Below are 13,377 nucleotides of genomic sequence, written 5' to 3' on the forward strand. Positions count from 1 at the left end.
TTTTTTTTGTTATTTTGTTCGTTTGCTATATTTGGGTCTTTTTTTTTACTGTATTTGTTTGTGTTTTCATTTTTGTTACTCTGTTGATTTTCTTCTTCATTGTTTTTGCTATTCTTTCTTAGTCTCCCACTTTTTTATTATTTTTTTGTTATTTCGTTGGTTTGCTAAATTTGGGTCTTTTTTTTTACTGTATTTATATTTTCATTTTTGTTACCCAGTTGATTTCCTTTCTCCTTGTCTTCCTTTTCTTTCTTTGTCTTCCACTTTTTGTATAATAATTTTTTTTTTTGGTTTGCTAAATTTGGGTCATTTTTTTTTTTTACTGTATTTATATTTTCATTTTTGTTACCCATTTGATTTTCTTCTTCCTTGTCTCTATTTTTTCTTATGCTTTCACTAATTCACTATGTCTTTTTTTATCATTTTTTTATGGGCTCGTTAAAGTTTGGTCGTCATTTTGTTCTTTTTTATTTCTTCATTTCCAGTTTATCGTCATTCTTTTCCTCCTCCTCCTTCCTTGCCTTCCCATCCCGTCTCGTTCATGTATTTTTTTATTCTTTCTTTTCCTCCCTCATTTTTATTTTTCCTACTTTCTTGCCCTACCCATTCCTTTTCTCCCCTTTTCTCTGCGTTTTCTCTTTTCCTTCCACTAATTTCCTCTACTTCCTATTCCTTCCCCTTCAATTACTTTTCTCTGTGTTTCCTCACTTTCCTCAACTTCCCATTCCTTTCCCTTCCTTTCCTTTTCGATTTTTCAACTTTTCTTTACCCTCATACTCCCTGTCACTCAACCACCACCACCACCACCACCACCGTCATCAACAGCCATAGTAGGAGAGTCAGATGGCCGGAGGTGGAGGAGTAGGAGGAGGGGCAGAAGGAGAAGAAGAAGGACTGCAGAGTATCGCAGGAACCACAAGAACTCAAGCTGCTGTCAAGGAGATGCTATTTAATCGTCCAGGCGAGTTTCCCCTTTAACGAGAGGTTGCAAATAATCTCGCTCTCTGCTAACACGCTAATTGGGGGCTCCTCGGCGTAATAAAACCCGCCATTACGAGCGGGGCAAACATGGATCTGTAATCTCGAGGTCTTTAGCAGTTAATGACACCACCGACATGTTATTTCAGGCGATATGTTATACGGGCTTGTGTTATTAAGTTTGGACCACCTCTTCCTCCTCCTCTTCTTCTTCGTCTTCTTCATCTTTCTCCTCCTTCTCATCTTCTTGTTCCTTCTCCTCCTTCTTCCTTTCTCCTACACCTTCACTTCTTCCTTCCTTCGCTCGTTGGCTGGTGCTCCTCTTCCTCCTCTTCTTCCTCTTCTTCTTCCTCCTCCTCCTCCTCCTCCTTCTTCCCTCTTTCTACATCTTCACTTCTTCCGTCCTTCGCTCGTTGGCTGCTGCTCCTCTAACTCTTCCTCCTCCTCGCCCTCTTCCTCCTCCTCCTCCTCGTCTTCTTCGTATTCTTTTTTATATAATTTCATCCTCCTACCACCTCTTCCTTTCTTCCTTCGCTCGCTGGCTCCTCCTCCTCCTCCTCCTCTTCCTCTTCCTCCTCTTCTTCTTCCTCTTGCTTGTACTTTTTGCCTTCGTCGTTTTCTTCCTCTTAGTTGTAGTCTTTGTTATTTTTTTTCATCCTCTTACTCCATTACTCCTCTTCCTCTTCCTCTTTTTTTTCGCATTACTTCTTCTTTGTTCCTTTTTCATTTTCTCGTTTTCTCTTATCTTTCAACTTATCCTTTTCTTTCCGTGTCTCCTCTCTTCCTGTTCCCGCCTCTCATTTCCCTACTCTCTCTCTCTCTCTCTCTCTCTCTCTCTCTCTCTCTCTCTCTCTCTCTCTCTCTCTCTCTCTCTCTCTCTCTCTCTCTCATTAACGAAGAAAAAGGCGCTATTGAACAGGTGAGATAACAGCAAAGGTATACAACTTTTCCTCCCTTCCTGCTACCTCCCTTTCTCCTTTCCCTCCCTTCCACCTCTTCCTCCTCTTCCTCCTTATGCTTCGCTGAAACTGACAACCTTCCTCCTCTTTTCAGGGACGGCAGTCGAAGGTATGTCAGTGGTGGTGATGGTGGTGATGGTGGTGGTGGTGGTGATCAAGGTGAGTGGTGATGGGGATGAGATTGATGATGGAGGTGATATTGATGATCGACAATGGTGGAGGAGGAGGAGGAGGAGGAGGAGGAGGAGGAGGAGGAGGAGGACTTATATTAGGGGTTGTGATGCTAGTCTTGGTATTGCAGTCAGTAGCGGTGGGGGAGGGAAATGAAGAAGAGGGGGGAGGAAGAGGAGGAGGAGGAGGAGGAGGAGGAGGAGGAGGAGGAGGAGGACGAGGAGGACCTATATTAGGGGTTGTGATGCTAGTCTTGGTATTGCAGTCAGTAGCGGTGGAGGAGGGAAATGAAGAAGAGGGGGGAGGAAGAGGAGGAGGAGGAAGTGTTGGGACGTTTTCAGAATCATTTTATTTGTGTTGATCGTTACCAATGGCGGCGATCGACGCTATAGTATTTCCACGTAAAACTGGCCGATGTGGGTGGTGGCGGCTGCGGGGTTAGCCTTGCCCCGCACCTTACCTTGCCACACACACTCAACACCTCTCCCTTCCTCTGCAGCCCCCACTACCCCATCGGCCAGTTTCACGTGGAAAACTATAGCGTCGATCGCCGCCATTGGTAACGATCAAAACAAACAAAGTGACTGTGAAAGCGTGGAGGTGAGTGGAGGTGAGTGGAGGTGCGTGGAGGTGCGTGGAGGTGCGTGGAGGTGCGTGGAGGTGCGTGGAGGTGCGTGGAGGTGAGTGGAGGTGTTTGCTCAGCGTTATGGCGGATTAATAATTTGAGTTTCCTGTTTCTGTTATTACATTTGCATCCACCAACTTTATGCGTCCGTGTGTGTTTCCTGTGTGTGTGTGTGTGTGTGTGTGTGTGTGTTTAGTTTTCTTCCTTTCTTCTCTCTCTCTCTCTCTCTCTCTCTCTCTCTCTCTCTCTCTCTCTCTCTCTTCACTTTCTTTGCAATATGTAATAATTTCGTATTTTATTGTATTTTTTTCTATATATTTTTTGTTGTGTATTTATTGTATTTTCTCTTCTTCCTTCTCTTTTTCCTCCTCCTCCTCCTCCTCATCATCATCATCATTTTCCTTTCTCCTCCCGTTCTCTGCCTGATTAATTTATATCTTGTCGATGATGATGATGATGATGATTATAATGGCTGGGGGATGATGAGGGGCATAAGTAATCGAAAATGCAGGGCAATAAAGGAAGACTTAATAGCAATAACCAACAATAAGTACAAATATATGTGACCCTAATAGTAATAATGATAGATATGACAATGGTGACGACGATGGTGAGGAAGACGACGTGTTTGGTGTCCTTTCCTCTTCCCGTCGCGTCCTGTCCCTCTTTTTTTTCCTTGGGTTAAGTCTGATCTGGGTATTTTCAAACGCTTCTTTCTCTCACATCAACTATTTACAAATCCCAAAAAGGAGAGCAATCGGGTTGTAATGTGTGTGTTTTTTGGTTCATTGTGCATAAGAAGGGTCAGACTACCACCAGGGTCATTAAACTATCCCTGGAAATGCCCAAAACTAATAATGCAGTGTTAAATATGTGTGTTTGGGCGCCGTAATGTTTAAGAATATGTCCCTCTGTTCCTTCAAGTAGTAAGGGACACAATGAAATATAAACGAGCATAGGACATTAGTGAATAACAAACTAACTCGGTTGTTTTATGATACTTTACCAGTGGAACATTAAAGACTTGGTGGTTTTCTATTTTTTATTTACGTTTGGCCTATGGCGCCGGTAGGTTTCTTGGTGTGCCTGGTGGTCGCCCCCAGCCCATTGTGGCGCAGGCAAGTAGGTATAATGGCGCCATCTTGCTCGGCTCATGCTGCCCCCTGGAGCTCATCTTTGATCCAGTTTTCGAGAGAATCTAGAGTTCGGGTTGATAGGTGGTCTTCAGGACAGCATGTTGGTAGTCTTTGGCCACTCGGCGATGGCTTAAAAATTGCCAGCTTGTTTGTCGCGGCGGGCGGGATGCGAACCTGTGTCTTCTTGAACGCTGCTCTAGGACGCTTACCACTCAGCCACCGCCTCCTATCTGGTGTCATTCTTTCCCTCTTTCTGTCGCGTCCTGTCCCTCTTTTTCCCTTGAGCCAAGTCATGTTCCGTTGAGATGAAATGAATGAATAAAAAAACTAACTCTTGTGTGTTATTCAGATTAGTTTACCAGTGGAATATCAAAGAGTTGGCGAAGTGCGGCTCTTGTTTGGTGTCATCTCTGCCCTCGTCCCGTCGCATCCTGTCCCTTTTTTTCTCCCCCGCCTTCACTCACGCGCTAACAAGGGTATTCCTGCCTCCACGCTTGAGGGGAGAGCGAATAAAAGGTCCTACCGCTTGTAATGACCCTATCCGATGAGTGGGAGGAGGAGGATAGGAGGAGGAGCTGGGGGGTGAAAGAGGAAGGAGAAGGGAGGAGGTGAGAAGGGAGGAAACGAACAAGGGTGAGGAGAAGAGGAGAGCGTTGGAGGAAGAGGAGGAGGAGGGAGGAAGGGAGAAGTGGAGGAGAAGCAATGCTGGTGGTAGGAGGAAAAGGAACAGGAGGAGAAATGAGAGAGGAAGGAATAGACGAAGATGAATAAAGGTGGAGGAAAAAGGGAAAAGGAACAGAGGAGGTGGAGGAGGAAGAAGGAGTAATGGAGGACAGGTAAAGATGAAGGAAATATAAATAGGAAAATGTGAAGGAGAGTTAAGGAAGTGAAAGAAGGAAGAATAGGAGATGAGTGACAGGTATAGGTAGAAGGGAAAAGGGAAAGGAAGAAAGGAAGGAAAACTATAGGGATGAAAGAAGGAAGGAAAGGGGAGGAATGGAGGTAAAAGTGGAGGAAATAGGGAAAGAAACAAAGAAAGGAGAATAATGGGGAAGAAAGAAGGAAGGAAAGGAGAGAGAGAAGAGAAGTAAAAGCGGAGAAAAAAAGAAGGAAACACGGAAAGGAGAAGAATGGGGATGAAAGAAAAAAAGAAGAGGGGAGGGAAGGAAGGCAAATATGGAAGGAGGAAATACAAGCAAGCAATGTAGACGAGTAAGAAGGGATATCAAAAGGGAGAGAGAGAGGAGGGCAGGTGGGGGAGAGGTAGGTAGAGAGAGAGAGGAAGAAGGACAGGCAGTAGGGAGGGAGGGAGGGTGTGGGAGTAGGACAGGTGGTCAGAGAGAGAGAGAGAGAGAGAGAGAGAGGAGGCAGGTGACTTACGGAGGAGTGTAAGAGCGTGTTATTACAAGTTCTGGTGATGGAGTGCTGTGTTAATGTTCTGCGGGAAGCGTGACGAGGAAGTGAAGAAAGGATTAGACGCTCCAGGAAAGAAGAGGAAGGAAAAAAAAAAGAGAACCCAAAATAGAGAAATAATGTGATGTCTTTAATCTGCGAGGAAGTTGAGAAACGAGAAAATAGAAAGGTCAGATGATAGTGGGAAGAGAAGTACGAGGTTGATGTTGTTTTAGTATTTCTTGTCTGATTATTAAAGAGAAAAAAACGCCAAGAAGAGAAATTGTTATCGCTTTTAATCTACGAGGAAGTTTTGAGGGAAGGAGAAAATAGGAAGGTCAAATGGGTAAGAGAAATATGAGGTTGTTGTTGTTTTTGTGTTTCTTGTCTAAGTTAAAGAAAGAAAAAGACAAGAGAGAAACAATGTGATCTTTTTAATCTCCTAGAAAGTTTTGAGGGAAAGAGAAAATAGAGAGGTCAGATGATGGTGGGAAGAGAAATATGAGGTTGATTTTGTTGTTTTTGTGTTTCTTGTCTAATTTAAAGAAAGAAAAAGACAAGAGAGAAACAATGTGATCTTTTTAATCTCCTAGAAAGTTTTGAGGGAAAGAGAAAATAGAGAGGTCAGATGATGGTGGAAGAGAAATATGAGGTTGATTTTGTTGTTTTTGTGTTTCTTGTCTAATTTAAAGAAAGAAAAAGAAAAGAGAGAAACAATGTGATCTTTTTAATTTCCTAGGAAGTGTTGAGGGAACGAGAAAATAGAAAGGTCATTTGGTGAAGAGATATATAAGGGTTGTTGTTGGTGTTGGTGTTGGTGTGTTTTTGTCTAATATAAAGAGAGAAAAAAAGCCGAGAAGAGGGAAATAATGTGATCCTTGTAATCTCCGAGGAAGTTGAGGAAAAGAGAAAAAAGGAAAGTTAGATGGTGAAGATAAATATAAGAGTTGTTGGTGTTGGTGTTTATATTGGTATTGGTGTTGGTGGTGGTGGTGGTGGTGGTGGTGGTGGTGTTGGTGTTGGTGTTGGTGTTTGTATTGGTATTGGTAATGGTGGTGGTGGTGTCGTTGGTGTCGTTGAATTTCTTGTTTAACTTACGAGCGAGGGAAGGAAAGGAAGAATGAGTTAAGGAAAAAAATATGATTGCTTCTCGTTTTTTATTTTATTCTTTATTTGTATCTTTTGGTATTTTGTGATTAGAGGATGAAATATGAAGTTGAAAACGATCACAGTGTTGGGTGTCCTTCTGATCCCTTGTGAAGTTGGCGGAAATAAGATAATAAGGTATATCTGAAAATAGAAAGAGATTGATAGTGGAGAAATATGCAGTGGAAATGAAAGGCTGCAGACTCTTGGACACAAAGTTAATAAGGCGTTTCTGGATAGAGAAGGAGAGTGATGGAGTTATATGCACGGGAAATGAAAGCTTCCGCGATATAAGGAAATTTTCGGATACAAACTTCCTTAATCACAGAGCGGATGACCCCCCCAAAAAGTTAATGGGGACGAAAACAAGCAGCGTAATGACGGGACGTGTGAGGGAAAGATTACTTAGACGAGGCGAGGCATGAAAAAGCTGTTATACTCGAGCGCCGTTGCCAGATTGTCGTACTCAGACCATAGTATTTACCGGTTTCTGACGCCTAACTATTGCCAAGAAACATCAGGAATTCACTATTTTAACGATGATTATAAGTGAGTCTCCTTATTGGGGCCCACGAGACAGTTTTTGGGTCGGAAGTCGGTAAATCTAAGAGGCTGAGTACGACAATCATGCAACTTTGTACTCGAGGATTTAATGATCTGAGGGAAAATTTTAGACGTGGAGAAAGAAAAATAACGAAGCCAACTACAGCAATATTTGGGCAGTAAGAAAATAGGAAGATTATTTAGACAAGGCGAGGCATGGAAAAGCTGTTATATTCGAGGGTTTTAATGATCCGAGGCCAAATTTTAGACGTGGAGTAAGAAAAATAACGAAGCCAATTCCAGCAATATCTGGGGAGTAAGAAAACAGTGATTGAAGAAAAAGAACAGGCAATGGAAATTTAATACTAATGTTTTGTCTTAGTAATCCAGAGTGAAGTTTTAAAGCTAACGTGACGAAGATAGATTGTAGATTGTAGGAGAGAAAGTGAAAAGAAGAAGGGAAGAGGGGAGGGTATAAAGAGAAGGAGTGGAAGAAGAGAAAGAAGGGAGTAGGATATAGAGAAAGGGAAAAGAAGAAGGGAAGGGGGGATAATAGGAGGAGGGATGGAAGACGAGAAAGAAGAGAGTAGGAGAGAAAGTGAAACGAACAAGGGAAGAGGGAATGGTATAAGGAGAAGGAATGGAAGAAGAGAAAGAGAATAGAAAGAGAAGAGAAAGAGAAAATAGAAGAAATAGAAGAGAAAGAGAAAAGAAAGAGAAGAATATTGAAAAAGTGAGATGAAGAAGAGAAGAGGGAAGGATACGATCAGGAGAAATAGAAGATGAGAAGATAGAGTAGGTGAAAAAATAAAACGAAGAAAAAAAGAAAAAAGATGCCTCTGTGTAAAAGTAAATTATGGAGGAGAGATTAAAAGTGTTGTTAGCTTTGAGTGGCAAGACCGACGCAGTATTAGTATTATTAGTAGTAGCAGTAATAGTAAGTAGTAGTAGTAGTAGTAGTAATAGTAGTAGTAATAGTAGTAGTAATATGAGGAGGAGGAGGAGGGGGAGGAGAAAGAAAAAAAAAGGAGAGGTAGAAGGAAGTTAAAGGTTGGTGTGGGGAAGCAGAAGAAACACAGAGAGAAAGAAAACGAGAAAAAGAAGCTAAACCGACCGACCGACCTACCGACCTACCGACCTTGACTCATTTAATGCCGAAAAATTTGTCCTGATGGCTTTGAAAAACGGCAAGCGAGTGACGTCCAGCAAAACCCCCAAAAAAAGCATCAAAACCACCTCCTCATGCGGCAAATTTCTTCCACTTAAACACACGCGATGGAGGAGGAGGAGAAGGAAGAGGAGGAAGAGGAGGAAGAGGAGTTTAGTAAAGGTGAGGTGCGTGAGGGAGAACCATCGAATAGGCTTGTTACCTGAAATTGATGTCTATATTACCTGCCTGTGTGTGTGTGTGTGTGTGTGTGTGTGTGTGTGTGTGTGCAGTGGGCGTTCTTGGGTGTGTAAGAGGTTAGTTTTTTTTTTTTTTCTTTTTGTCTTGTAGGTGTGGTGTGGAGGAGTGTGTGTTTGCAATGAGGCGGTAACGACATGATGAGGAGGAATGAAGGAGGGAAGGCGAGCCGCGAGTTATGAGGTGGTGAAGGAAGGCGCGAGGAGGGCTTAGGAACAATTTTGGCCTGATTGCACCTGCAGGAAAGGGGGGAGGAAAGACTGGCAGGTAGGAAGGAAGGAAAGAAAAAGATTGTGAACGAAAGGGAGGAAGAAAGAGTAAATTGATGTCTATATTACCTACCTGTGTGTGTGTGTGTGTGTGTGTGTGTGTGTGTGTGTGTGTGTGTGTGTGCGTATATGTGTGTGTGTGTGTGTGTGTGTGTGTGTGTGTGTGTGTGTGTGTGTGTGTGTGTGTGTGTGTGTGTGTGTGTGTGTGTATGTACTGGTAATCGGTGGCTGAGTGGTTAGCGTACGGGCCCTGCATTCACCGCGCCATGGACAACGTCGGTTCGAATCCCCACGCTACCACCTGGGATTTTTCAGTCACCGCCGAGTGGCCTAAGACTACCCACATGCTGTCATGAAGACCACCCATCAACCCGGACGCTAGAAGAAACCGTACAGTGAATCAAGAATGAGTTCCGGGGGGCAACATGACCCAAGAATAAACGGCGCCACTATAAAAATTGTCTGCGTCATGACGGGCTTGGGCCGACCACCTGAAGAAAGCCTACCGGCGCTATAGGCGAAACACGTAAAAAAAAGAGGTAGAAAGGAAAGAAAAAAATAGTTTCTTCCTATAGCGCCTGTAGGCTTTCTTGAGGGGTCTCTTGTGCGGCCCCAGCCCGTTAGTGGCGCAGGTGAATTATATTTATAGTGGCTGCCGTGATGTACGACTTGCTGGGCCCATGCTGCCTCCCGGTGCTCCTCTTGTAATAAGTCGCTGAAATTAAGGTTGATTGAAGATCTGAGGAACATGTGGATAATCTTCCGCTATTCGGCGATAATTGAAAAGTGCCAGCATTGTTGTGCATCGGTGGGACTCGAACCAAGGTGCCCTAGCTCACCACGCCCGCAAGCTGACCACTCGTTCACTCGGTCATCTTTGTCTCTGAGGAAGCTCTTTTGAATATACTTTTTCTTTATGAGGGAAGAGTAAGGAAGGGAAAAGACAACTCTACAATGCATGCTGTAGAGTGGGTACGACACACACACACACACACACACACACACACACACACACACACACACACACACACACACACACACACACACACACACACACACAGAGCTCCCCTCCCCCCCCCCAAACCCACACGAGTACATGTAACATACCTTTGACATCTTCCACCATCTCCATCACCACCTCCACCTACTCCACCGCCTCCTCCTCCTCCTGGCGAGTGGCTTTTAGCGCGGTGACTATATTAGCTCCGGGTTTTAGCACCTGCCCCGCGCCCGCTGCCTCGCCGCCTCGCTACCCACAGTGCCTCGCTCATGTTCCCGGCGCACTTAACGCTCTCTCTCTCTCTCTCTCTCTCTCTCTCTCTCTCTCTCTCTCTCTCTCTCTCTCTCTCTCTCTCTCCATAAATATTTGCGTGTGTGTGTCTTTATTTTATTGTGTTCTCTTCGCTGTGGTTTGTTCGTGTGTTTGTCTGTTTCCTTTTTGCATTGGCGCGTGGGAGGAGAATATTTTGTCTATGATGATTGTGTTTGTTTGTGTTTGTTTTGGCTCTGTTTGTTTGTCTGTCTGTTTTGCTTCCTTTATGATCTTTGTGTTTTTTATTGTTATCGTTATTTGTGATGCGTTGCTATTTTTTTTTTATTTCTTTGCCTAGCTCCTATTCTTGTTGTTCTTGTTCTTATTTCTTGTTCTTTTCTTCGTTTGCTTCTTGATGTTCTTCCCGATGTTCTTCTGTTTGTGTACTTCTTTCTTTTCATCAGTCTTTCACATTATCATATATCGCTTCTTTTCTCGTTCCTCCTTTTCCTCCTTTCCCTCCTTCCCCTCCTTTCCTCCTTTTTCTCCTTTCCTCCTGTTCCTCCTTTTCCTCCTTTCCTATTTTTCCTCCTTTTCCTCCTTTCCTTCTTTTTCTCCTTTTCTTCCTTTCCTATTTTTCCTCTGTTTCCTCCTTTTCTGCTGTTCCTCCTTTTCTTCCTTTCCTCCTTTTCTTCCTTTCCTCCTTTTCTTCCTTTCCTATTTTTCCTCTGTTTTCTCCTTTCCTGCTGTTCCTCCTTTTCCTCCTTTCCTCCTATTCCTCCTTTTCCTCCTTCTCATTCCTCCTTTTCGTTGGGGAATAGAGAAAAAAATATAAAAAGTGGAGAAGGGAAGAAGTGACGGGAAAAGAAGAGGGGGTAGGGAGGAGGATAGAGGCGCCAAGAAGATATTATTTAGAATGAAGGAAGAAATAAAGGAGCGAATAGGAGTTTATGGAGTGGAAGATGATGATGGAGTGGAAGAGGTAGACGGGATGAAGATTCGAGGAGGAAAATAAAAAGAATAAAAATAGAAAATGGTCGTGAAAAAGGAGATAAGTGAGAGAAAAAGTTCCTTCTTCCACTTTTTCATCTAAGAGAAAATTAAAGTAAAAAAAATAATCATGTGTTTGGTTCCTTTCCTTCTCCTTTCTTTTTCTTTCTTAACTTTTTCTTCCTTCACGTCATATTTTTTTCGTAGTTTCCATCGTTTATTTCCATCTCAACTTCCTCCTTATTTATTCTGACTCGATCCTTAACTCCACTTTCTCCCTTCATTATTTTTTTCATTAATCTGTTTTACCTTTTTCTTTTGCTTATCTCCCTTTTTTACTCGACCTTTTTCTATCTTTGTTCTTTTTCTCTCCTTTTCGCATCTCCATTCCGTCTACCTCCTCCACTTCATTAATGCCAAAAACTCCTATTCCTTCATTATTTTTTTCATTAATCTGTTTTACCTTTTTCTTTTGCTTATCTCCTTTTTTACTCGACCATTTTCTACTTTATTCTTTTTCTCTCCTTTTCGCATCTCCATTCCGTCTACCTCCTCCACTTCATCAATGCCAAAAACTCCTATTCACTCCTTTATTTCTTCCTTCATCCTAAATAATTTATTGGCTCGTCTATCCTCATCCCTGTTTAATCCTCTACGTTTTCCACCAGTTCTTCTCTTCTCCTCTATTTTTATTTTTTTTCTCCACTATTCTCGTAAATCTTATCTCCATTATCTTCCTCCCACCACTATATACCCTCACCACCACCACTATCAACATCACCACCACCACCACCATCACCTCTACCACCACTACCACCACCATCACCACCACCACCAAGGTCACAGGAATTCGCCACGCCCGTCAAACCTTCAATCTCTCTTCACTTGTCACTCTATCACTCCACTCTGGCACTCCTCTCACCCCCTCCACACTCCTCTCACACTCCACCCTTCTTTGTCTCCTCTTTCTCAACTCCTCTCACTCCCTCCTTACTCCTCTCATACTCCATCCTTCTCTGTCTCTTTCTCACTTGTATATCTTCGTCCATCGAGTCATCCTACAAACCTTTCCCTTTTTTTCTCTCCTTCCTTTTCATTTTTTCCTTCTCTTCCTTCTAGATATTTTGTTTTTCTTTTTTTCTTCCTCCCGTCTCACCTCTACCCTCGAGTTGTTGTTTTCGTTTGTTGGGTCCGTTTTGTCCTTTTTCTCTATTCTGTTCTTTTGTGCATTTTTTTTTACAGTTTCCGTTCCTTTTATTTATTTTCTTCTCTTATTTCTTTATTTCCTTCTCTTCCATCCTTCCGTTCCTGCTCCTCTCTCTGCAATTGCCTTTTTTTTCCTATCTTAAGTTTTTCAGTCAAGTATCTTTTTCCTTTATTGAATTATCCGTCTATATCCTCATAAACATTCACCTTTTTCTCATTTATAACTCACTGACTCATTCACTCTTTCCTCATTCTTTTCTCTTTCTCTCTTTTCTTTTTCGCAAATTCACTCGCTTCTTTGCTCATGTCTTCTCTCTCCCTTCCCTCCATCCTTCCCCTCTCTCCCTTCCCTCCATCCTTCCCCTCTCTCCCTTCCCTCCATCCTTCCCCTCTCTCCCTTCCCTCCATCCTTCCCCTCTATGTAAATCTATGTAAATCTCTCCCTCACACTTTTCCTCCCCCTCAGCCTCACCTTCGCGTCGGCATTAGCGCTTTTTTCTCCCCTCTTAGCGCCTTTATGCTACTCAAGGGCGGCCTGTGTGTGTGTGCGTGTGTGTGTGTGTGTGAGTGTGAGTGAGAGGGAGAGGGATATAATAGTGATAATAACAACACTAGTAATCAAGGAGACAAACAGACAGACGGAGACGAAACACAGGGATGATAAACAGCGGGAAAAACAGACGCGGTATTACCCGTTGCTTGGTCTGTTCAGCGGGCGGGTGTGTGGGCGAGTCTGACGCAGCTTCTTTTCTCGCTACTCCTGCGCGTGACGAGTAAATAAAAATGAGAAGCCGAGTGACAGGAAAGGTGAAGGCAATGACAGCAAGCGTATTTTTTCTTTTATTCTTTAACGTGGTCTGGTGGTTAGCGTGCCTATTGCTACGAATCCGAGGGTCCGGGTTCGATTCCCGGGCGGAGTGGAAAAATTTGGGCGGCTTTTCCGATACCCTACGCCCCTGTCCATCCAGCAGTGAATGGGTACCAGGTATTAATCGGGGGTTGTGTCCCGTCTCCTGGGATCTGTTTCCTTTCTCCTATAATTCCTTCCCCTTCTGTCTCTCTCCGGCATATGACCACAGATGTTGTGCCGACTAAACGAAACTTTCCAAACTTTTTTCGAATCTCTGTCCGGGCAGTCGGTGTGCAGCTCACCCAAATATCCATCCTCCCTTTCGGGCTGTTCGATAAATGGGTATCTGGGTAAACCTGGGGAAGGTAAGCTGTGGTAACCCAGATGTCTCACTGGCCGGGGTGATGGGCTCTTCCCGCCAGAGACTCTAGGGACAATGCGACGGAGATTTGCAC

At 43.5% G+C, this 13,377-nt stretch overlaps 1 long non-coding RNA gene across 1 annotated transcript in view; it reads left to right on the forward strand.

Moving 5' to 3' along the window:
* Window positions 1–13,377, forward strand: part of LOC126983012 (uncharacterized) — a 131,955-nt gene that overhangs the window by 30,802 nt on the left and 87,776 nt on the right. Inside the window, exon 2 of the long non-coding RNA XR_007735478.1 lies at window positions 2,032–2,046. This is a non-coding gene — a long non-coding RNA (uncharacterized LOC126983012). The remainder of the gene's footprint in view (window positions 1–2,031; window positions 2,047–13,377) is intronic.

Source organism: Eriocheir sinensis, chromosome 52 (genome assembly GCF_024679095.1).
Source record: "Eriocheir sinensis breed Jianghai 21 chromosome 52, ASM2467909v1, whole genome shotgun sequence".
Classification (NCBI taxonomy): Eukaryota; Metazoa; Arthropoda; class Malacostraca; order Decapoda; family Varunidae; genus Eriocheir; species Eriocheir sinensis.